At 40.5% G+C, this 10,000-nt stretch overlaps 2 pseudogenes; both read right to left on the bottom strand.

The window, feature by feature from the left end:
* The window catches only part of LOC143038278 (microfibril-associated glycoprotein 4-like), a 5,991-nt pseudogene extending 1,704 nt beyond the window's left edge, over window positions 1-4,287 (bottom strand).
* A 2,146-nt stretch (window positions 4,288-6,433) lies between these two features.
* Window positions 6,434-10,000, bottom strand: part of LOC143038279 (uncharacterized) — a 26,433-nt pseudogene continuing 22,866 nt past the window's right edge.

The following is a 10,000-nucleotide window of genomic DNA, read 5'->3' on the forward strand; positions in this document are numbered from 1 at the left end:
TGGAGTGGGAAATATATTTCCTCGATTGCCGCTGGTAACTTAGACCTCTTAACAGACGAGCTTAGAGTGAGACAGGCCCAAGATCAAATTCATTAACTCTATCTCAGAGTTCACTCATATCACCACATTCTATTCAATTAAACTACTATTGAGGACTCCTTGCCTCTACATTTGCACATGTTTACCCGTACTTCTACATAGCTATGTATACAACTACTTATTTATCTAATTACGCATGTTTATTCTAAGATACAGGATAAGCGCTATGATTGTGGGGCATGGCCTCTGTGTTTAAGTTGGCTGCAAGTCGGCATTAAGTTCGCTTTCAATCTCCGTATCCATCAGTTAATTTCCAATATCCTGTTTTTCAGTAATATACAAGGAAGTGTTACTCATCATTTATGATAATTCTTTCATGTTTCTGAATATTGCTACCATTCAATATTTCTTTGAATTTGCTGCTATTTTAATTTTGAATGTCATTCCCTTCCCCGGTATGTTCCTGTCACGTGCTACCTTCTGCAGAGCTAGGTTCTGTGGGCTGCATCGTAACCATTGCATTGTAATTCGGTGCTTATTCGTACAATGGAACCTTACTGAGCTTACTTTTTTCAAGCGGTCGGATCGGAGAAAACTTGGAGAGCGAAGAAGACTTAGAGGGCCAAGCTGGAACATCAGGGGAAAGGTTAGATCCTTCTTATACCACGACTGGAGTCTCCAGCCTCGTTCAGGTCGAAGCAGTGTCTACGACGGAAAGGCTCCGTCTTGGACATTTGGGATGACATGGGAACTAGGTGAGGTTTTGGATTTGTGTAGCAGGGGTTGGAAGGGTAGTGCCTCTGTTGTGCTCTATAGTCCCTGGGCGGAGTTTGAGAACTACTAGATATCCTGCGTCGAATTATAAATGGGCACCGTTAATAAGGGCGACTGCTGGATAGCCTGCAGGTGGCTGTCCTCGAGGTAATGTGCCAAGGCGTTAACGCAAGAGGAGACTAACCCCTCTCATATGGAGTCTATTCTAACATTTACCCCTATTTACCCGTGTATCTAATGTTATTTACCTGTTTTTTTGGTCAACGGAGTACAAGCTCTACGCGTGGGAGCAATTCTTTGGTTGCATTGATAAAATTTTACTTATAACTTTCTCATAAAGTCTGACCCTACTCTTCCTTCTCCCATGCTGTTTCACGTACTAATACATCTGTAGGGAAATTGTATTTTTGATAAACTTCAAACACCTTTGTCTAATTCTCAGCTTCTTTCCACGTTCTTTGATAATTATTCTGTTTTATGCCAGCTCTCTTTGTCTCCTACAAAGGTCAGCAGTTTTATATTATCTGGTCTTTCTTCATAGGTTCTCTCACCGAGACTGTTTTTTTTTCTGGTTGCTCATTTGAAATTGTGCCTGTGTTTGTACTATTGCTTTGCGGAGACCACACAACTGAAGACGGAGTACCTGGAATGCAATGTGACTCAGGAAGGCGACCTTTTCATGCAGGACCACAAACAGCCGAAGGTGGAGGCCTTCAAATATCTCGGATCTTATGTAACGAAGGATGAAGATCTAGAAAAAGAGGGTGACTACAGGATCAAGTTGGCGTGGAACAATTGGTGGAGAGTATCAGGTGTGCTATGTGACAAAAATATAAGTGCCAGAGTAAAAGGAAAGGTGTACAAGACAGTAGTGAGACCAGCGTTGTTGTACGGAGCGGAGACATGGGCACTGAAAAAGGTACAAGAAAGGAATCTGGACGTTGAGGTGGATGTGTGGGGTAACGAGGTTGGATAGGATAAAGAATTATAGGATTTGGAAGGACAGACGAAGAGAGGACCTTAAGGAGAAACATCTGGAGGAGGAGCAGGTGATGGACCGAAACAGGTGGAAACGACTAGCGAGGAACGGCGACCTCGTATGAAAATGGGAAACGTCAACAGGAAAAGAAAGAAGAATATGTATATATATATATATATATATATATATGTATATATATATGTATATACATATATATATGTATATATATGTATATACATATATATATATGTATATATATGTATATACATATATATATATATACATATATATATATATGCATGAGTTGTTAAAGTCTAAAGCTACTATAGCATTTTTTTCTTTATAGAATTTCTTTTCTATGTTTCGCCCCCATGTGCGGTCGTCTGGCTGTAGATCTCTTAGTAGGGTAAAGAAGTCCATGGTATATTTTCCTCTAGATGTCGTTCGGCCTTAACTGGCCATCTCCAGGAGGTGTTAACTGGTCGAATGGTTGAAGGAGAATGACTCGGTTTGGCATGCTGCTGATATATATCAGCGGTGGAGCGGAGAGCTGAAGCGTCCGCCCACCAATGAGCGGACGGGAAGCGCTCGCTCTCCTCTGGTTGGTAGCGATGTTTCAGGCTGCTGCTGGATATTGATAGCGGGTTTTTGATTGTAAATAAGCACCGCTTTTTTCATTTTTAGTCTTCTGGTGTCGTTGTTCCTTTCGATGATGGTGGTAGTGCCTCTCATATGATGTCCCTTATGTGCGAGTCCATGCTCGTACAAGTAGTGTCTTCTTATGGCGCCGTCCTGCAGATGTGCTGAAATCCTCTTTGACAGTGTTGTAGTGGTGACGCTGATGTACTGAGAATTTAGGGGACTGCAGTCACCACTGGAACATATGTGTTGGTACACGACGTTCACCTCTTGCTTTTTACTTGTCTTTGGGAGGCAGCTGTTCTTTACGACTAGGTTGGATGTCTTTCTTGTTTGTAATAAATGACGAGGTCGATTTTTGAAGCCGAGTCGGTAGGTTTGACGTTCTTATAGATGATATTTTTCAGGACTTTTGTCATCCTTGTAGGCTGAAGACATAGTACAACCAGCTACATCAAACATAAAACTTCTACAGTAGTACTATGTCTTCAGCTTACAAGGATGACGAAAAAGCCCTAAAAGAGATGGCCAGATAAGATCGAAAGACATCATAGAGAAAATATACTTTGATCTTAAGTACCCTACTACGAGATCTACATCCAGACGACCGCACATTGGTGCGCAATATTGAAAATAAATTCTATAAAGAGAATAATGGCATTGCAGCTGTAGACTTTGACAACGCATGTATTATTAATGACCTACTTCCAATATATATATATATATATATATATATATATATATATATATATATGTATATATATATATATATATATATATATATATATATATATATATATATATATATATATATATATATATATATATATATATAGTCACCGCTGACCAACTGGTTGCCATTCTTATGTTGTCAATGTAATGTGTCTTGTGACAGTTTATAAATACTAATGGTCCAAATTTCTTTCTCCCTTTCATATTTGTAATTACATTGTTTCCAATTTCATCAACTCTAATTTTCCATTTCTGATTTTATTGATTTATATCATTTATATGTGCCTGAAACAACTTATAATATTTTTTCACTCTTTTGATAGTCTTAGTATTACTTACACTCACACGCCCTTGCTAGTCTCCTCGGTCTCTCCAATCAAGCTCCCATGCAGCGAACCTTCCCACTTCAAATAACTCAACGGGTTTGGTTGACTTGTCCTAACCGTGTGTTCTGTCGGTTTCCTCTTCCATCGCGGTTTATCTCTTGTGGGGGATTACCTCCCATGCTATTTACCATTAGCGAAAGCACTTAAGAGTCATTAGGATATTCTCCCTTGGAGCTTTTATATGGTCGACAAGTGAGAAGAAGTTTTAATATTCTAAAAAGTCAGTGGTACAATGAGAGCCCTAACCACTCCAAGCAGACTGTAAATAAACTTGTAGATCAGTTGAAACACCGAATGAAAGTTGTTTGAATCATTTCTTTAGAACTTTAGGCTAGCTCAATCAAAAACGAAGGAGCATTCTGATGTTAAAACTAAACTGAGAGATTTTAAGCCTATTGATGAAGTTTTACTTTATTTGCCAATTCCAGTAGCTCCCCTTTCAAATAAATTCCAAGGTCCATATACTTTGTCACATAGTGATAATAAATTAAATTACGTTGTACTTACGCCAGATAGCCGTAAAGACTCAAAATTAGTTCAAATCAACTTAATGAACCTATATCACCGAAGGGACCCTACTGATGAACTACGGAAACTAGTATCTTTAATTTCAAATGTTACCCCCCTTGATTCCATCCTTAACATACGAAAACCACAAACAAGTACTCCTAACTCCATCTAACTTGAAAAAATAGAGAAATTACTCTCTAACCTTTTGCCACCGCACCACGATGACATCATGCAACTCCTCACCAAATACCGTATGGTATGTAGAGACCACCCTGGTCTCTGTGCCATTGCAGAGGACGACATAGTGCTCCATCAGAGTCCATACACATTACCCCCTCGCAAACTGCAGATTCTTCTGGTAGAGGTCAACTATTTACTAGAGACGGGACTAGCCATTCCCAGTGCATCTCCATGGGCTTCACCCTGTCTGCTCTTGTCTAAGGAGAATGGCGGGTGGCAGCTCTGCACGGACTATCGTAACCTCAACGACGTTACGGTGAAGGAAAGCTGTCTGCTTCTCCTCATCGACACCTTAGTAGATAATGTATCTGACTAAAATAGGCCTTTTCAATGGCTATCACCAAATTCTCCTATCCCCACAAGCCCAATAATTATCCTTCTTCATAATCTCTTTTGGCCTTTATAGTTACGCCGTTTTACCTTTCGAGCTATGTAATACCCCTGCTTCTTTCCAAAAGGATGTTAATGTAACCATGTCTGGGTTACCTAACACCCATGCATACTTAAACGACCTCATTATCTTAGTAGATACCTGGTCCGACCACATGAACAAATTAGATGATCTCCTTGATTGCCTAGCAACGAACGTGCTCGTCATCAACTTGCGAAATTCACGCTCGAAAACGCTACGGTAGCGTATCTTGGGTACGTCGTGGGGAATGGACAATGCTGACCCAAACAAACCAGTGGGGAGGTCATCCTTAGATTTTCTGTTACCAAGAACCGCAAATCCCTTCAATGGTTCTTGGGAATGGTGGGATATTACCACCGCTTCTGTCGGAATTTCTCGTCTGTAGCTGACTCCCTTAATGCTTTCAACAACCCAAAGGGATAAGTTTGTCTGGACCATCGAATTCCAGACGTCCTTCAAAGCACTCAAACAATTCCTAATTAACGAGTCAGTGTCTCAAACCCCAGGCTTCTCCAGTCCCTTTGTACTGCAAGTGGATGCAGTTGAAGATGGAATCGGAGCTGCTCTTCTACAAACAAGAGCAGACGACAAAATTTTGCATTCCGTCTGCTACTACTCAGCGAAGCTTCTCCCTCACCAACGAGCCTACTCCACAGTCCACAGTGGAAAAAGAAGCCCTGCCGATGGTTTCAGCCTTCTCCCATATTGAGTGCTATCTTAGTGTGCTCCCGTGGCTGAGACCTTGCTTTACACTGACCACAACCCCTTGCTATTCATCTGATAAAGCCCGTCTCAGTAATCAACGTATTTTCCACTGGGCCTTTGCTTTCCAATCGTTACACTTCTGTGTGACCCACATACGCGGAGAAGATAACATCCATACCAATGCCTTGTCAAGAGGAACAGAGAATTTTCCTCCCCCCGTGTCGAACGAACTTCCAGACCAGCAATAAAGAGGTTTAGCTATGGGTGGTCCTTTAAGTGCAGTAATGTGCTCTCTATGAGTTAGAGCCACCCAGGAATCATCCGGTAGCAACTGATTTGGAGACATTCATCATATGATCATAATAATTATTTTGTAGCATATAAAACATGATACACAACAAACATTGCAAGCATTTAGACCAGCACCTTAGATGGATGGAAGGGTCAGGCGTCTTGAAAAGTGGACCTGCCTCTCCCTCCTCGGCTGGACTCCCAAACATCGAAGGCTTGACTCTCCATTTCTGTGCCTCAATGTGGCATTACAGATTATTTGGGTGGGCGAAAGTAAGGAGAGGAAGTCTTTCTTAACCATGTATATTTTGAGGCTAGAATCTTTTCGATATAAGTGAATCTTGGTATTGACAAAGGTTCATCTATTTCAGTCCAACATTCACATTTATTTCTTTCAAAAATGCTAAATCATAGGTCGCCTAGGATAAGGTTCTTTTTAGTGAAATAATATGCGCAATGAACGAAAGATCGTGAAATGTAACTATCATATATCTCTCAAAATGTCATGCAGAATCTGAGCAGTAAAAAGCTGACAATCGTCCCAAGGCGAATAAATCTCATTCAGCAACAACAATCACATCAAGTGTATTTCCCAGTGGTTACACTATTTTTTTTTTCAAAATATCTGTTAGACATTTCTCTCGATGTTTGCATACAGAATACAGCATGGATCATTACAGATATTTTTTTAATCACACGACCTATTCCATTTCATCATACGAAACATCATGGCTTGAACGACGCGGAGGGCCTAATTTTCATTTCCACGCTGCGCAGAGAGTACTGTTGTCCCCTCCAAGAAGACCACGTTACTCCGTCTGCTAAAGACTCTGTCAGTCCCTTCAGGTATTTGCCGTTCAGGTTTTTCGAATGGCATTTCGCATACCACCAAGCGCCCTTATAGCTAAAGGGAGGAGATAGTCATCAAAATACAGATTTTTTGCTCATGACAGTCATGATTAAAATGATAAGCTATAATAGGGACACCAGTGATTTCATAATGCAGTGGTACAAGGACATGTGGCCAAGAAAAAGGTAAAACTTTAGAAAACAACAGAAACAAAACAAAATGTAATGAATGAATCTGCATATAAAGCGTGTATGTGTGTGTGTGTGTGTGTGTGTGTGTGTGTGTGTGTGTGTGTGTGTGTGTGTGTGTGCACGCGCGCGTTTGTGCTTAGGTATCTTACATGACTGCACAGTTGCGTGCATCCTCGTCGTTATCATTATCGTGAGTCGTGAACTTGTGCCCAGAATGATATGACAAACTGTCTCCAGCATCACCAGTGTACCTGTAGCAGGAAAACCGGAAAGAAGAAGGAAACAGAGGTTATATATATATATATATATATATATATATATATATATATATATATATATATATATATATATATATATATATATAGAAGGGTGCTTTGCTTAATGTTTTACACTCACTAACGCTAAACTTTTTATCGTCACGGTGCATTACCTTCCGCAGTTCATGACGTATTTGGAGCTCGAGTCCCGGACGTGGAAGAAACCGTACTTGGCCCACCTCGTGGCGTTCTCAAAGTCGGCCAGGTCGATGCGGACCTCCTGGAGTCTGTGCCATGTCAGGTGGTGAATGTTTTTGAGGCCGAGCCAATGCTCACCCTCCAGGTTCCCGAAGCCCTTTTCGTACTCTAACCAGGTACGATAAAAGTCCACGTACGGAGGAAAGTCGTCGCGCCTTTGAACCACGGCACATCTTCTACCATCTGTCTCCTGGTTACAGAAGACTTGCAGGTCCCAGTTGGGTAGCAGGGAAAGGGTAGATCCTTCTGACACCACTGCCGGAGTCTCCTGCCTCCTTCAGGTCGAGGCAGTGTCGAGGACGGGGGGACTCCTTTTTGGACGTAAGGGCTTGAGGTGGGGACATGGTGAGGTTTTGGAGAGTGTGTAGCAATGCTTGCAAGGGCAGTGCCTCCGTTGTGTTCTGTAGTTCCTGGACCAAGCTCGACAACTGTTGGATGTCCAGCGTCATGTTGTGAATGGCCAGTGCCAACAAGGGCGACTGCTGCAGTGCATGTGGGTTGCTGTCCTCGTGACACTGTGCCAGGGCGCGACTGACGCACGAAGGTGCGAACCCCGCCAACTCCAGGAGCGAAGAGACGGAGGCCGTCCATAGCTTCTGACCGCCACAAGGAACTACGGTGGTCGAAATGCAGACCAAGACCGCTAGCAGCTGGAGCTTGCTTGTCTTTGCGTGCATCTTCTCCTCCTGTGTATAGGGCAGCCGTCAGACGGTACTGCCTTTGCTGATGTCGATGCTTGTGTTCTGTGGTCCCATGGTCCTATGAACTCCCTGCCGACGGATGCTCCAATATATTGTGTGTTCAACCAGGATTCCACCTTTCACCATGTCACGAGTTTGAAACCCGTGTTTTCTTGAGAAATTTGTTGGCCCGAAAAAAGTAATTGAAGAAAAAATATTACATATATATCTTCTATACTTCCTGATAAAACAAGTACCTAAAAATACAATTAATTTAATGGAAAAAATATTGCAATTGCTGTCGCTGGCATCTCGGTCCTCTCAACAGACATGGCTATAGCGAAACAGCTGGAAGGTCAAATTCATGATCTTCATCTCATTGTTCACTCATATAACTACATTCTGTTCCAACAGACTCCTATTGGGAATTTTATGCCTGCAACTATCTTAATTGTTATTCCAACGTAGAACTGCATGCTTATGCAAGTCGGTGTGCCTGCATTTACCTAACTATATATAGTTCATATCAATATACAATATAAATCATATAGATTTGGAATCATTTCTCTTTCCTACTACAAGTTAAGTTTACATTAAATTAATCTTATATGGTTGTTCCTTCATATATATATATATATATATATATATATATATATATATATATATATATATACATATATATAACTAAATATATATACATATATATAAATATATATATGTATATATATTATATATGTATATGTATGTATATACATATGTATATATGTAAATATATATACATGTATATAGCCATTGCTGAATCCTGGATCAACATGGCTAATAAACATTTCCTTCCGGAAATCGAAATAGAAGGATATAAGTTTTTTCATAAGGATAGGGTCGGCAGGAATGGGGGAGGTGTAGCACTTTTCGTTAAAAATACATTAAACTGTATTATCAACAATTCGATTAAGGAAGAGGACTGTACGGAATCTATCTGGGTAGAGATTATAGGCAAGAATAAGAAAGTTATTATTTGCGTCTTGTATAGACCTCCTAGCCTTAGCATTGAGCAGACTGATTCCCTAATTCATGAAATTCACAGAGCGTCCCAGTACAAAAACGTTGTAATCATGGGAGATTTTAACTTTAGAAACATTGACTGGGAAACTTTAATAGGAGATCATGAAGCGAAGAAATTCCTAGATGTGGTGCAGGATAATTTCCTAAAACAAATGATTACCGATCCTACGAGGGGACAAAATACCCTGGACTTAATTCTAACAAATAATGAGCACCAAATTAGCAGCGTAATAGTGGGCGATAGTCTAGGCTTTAGCGATGATCAAGAAATAAGATTTAATGTTATTTGGGACAAAATAAAAAGTACAATTAACGTTCAAGTACCAGACTTCAGGAAAGCAAACTTTGACAATATAAAAACCTATATGAAATTGAATACGAAAAACAATCAGGACGTTTCAAACATTCTTGATTCTCGTTGCGGGGCTGATAGTCAGAAGTGGGTCAAGGAGGGTAATACGCATACCTCAGGTCAGGTCTGGGTCAAGGAGGGGAATACGCATACCTTAGGTCAGGTCTGGGTCACAGAGAGCAATACGCATACCTTAGGTCAGGTCGATTCGGGGCGAAGGCCCAAAAATCAGGTCAGTACTTTAGATGAAATGTATAACAATCTAACTGATCTAATCATTAATGCACAAAACACATTTATCCCCCTAAAGTCAATACGGGAAAATAGTAACACTCCCAAATGGATGAAACATGAGATCGGAATTAAAAGAGGACTTTACGTAAAAATAAAAAACGGGGAATCACACCTTAGATCAAGATATAACGAAATGGCAAAGCTGGTTAAAAGGAATACACGTTCAGCGAAACGTAATTATGAAATTAAGGTTGCCAGTCAAGCAAAATCCAACCCAAAGGGTTTCTTTCACCTCTATAGAACAAAAAATAAAGAAAGAATAGGACCAATTAAAAACGATGAAAATGTCATGATAGAATCGGAAGAAAAAATGAGTGAGGAGTTTAACAATTATTTTCTATCGGTGTTT

The sequence above is a fragment of the Oratosquilla oratoria genome, chromosome 24 (genome assembly GCF_046742065.1).
Source record: "Oratosquilla oratoria isolate Oo_2021 chromosome 24, ASM4674206v1, whole genome shotgun sequence".
Taxonomy (NCBI): Eukaryota; Metazoa; Arthropoda; class Malacostraca; order Stomatopoda; family Squillidae; genus Oratosquilla; species Oratosquilla oratoria.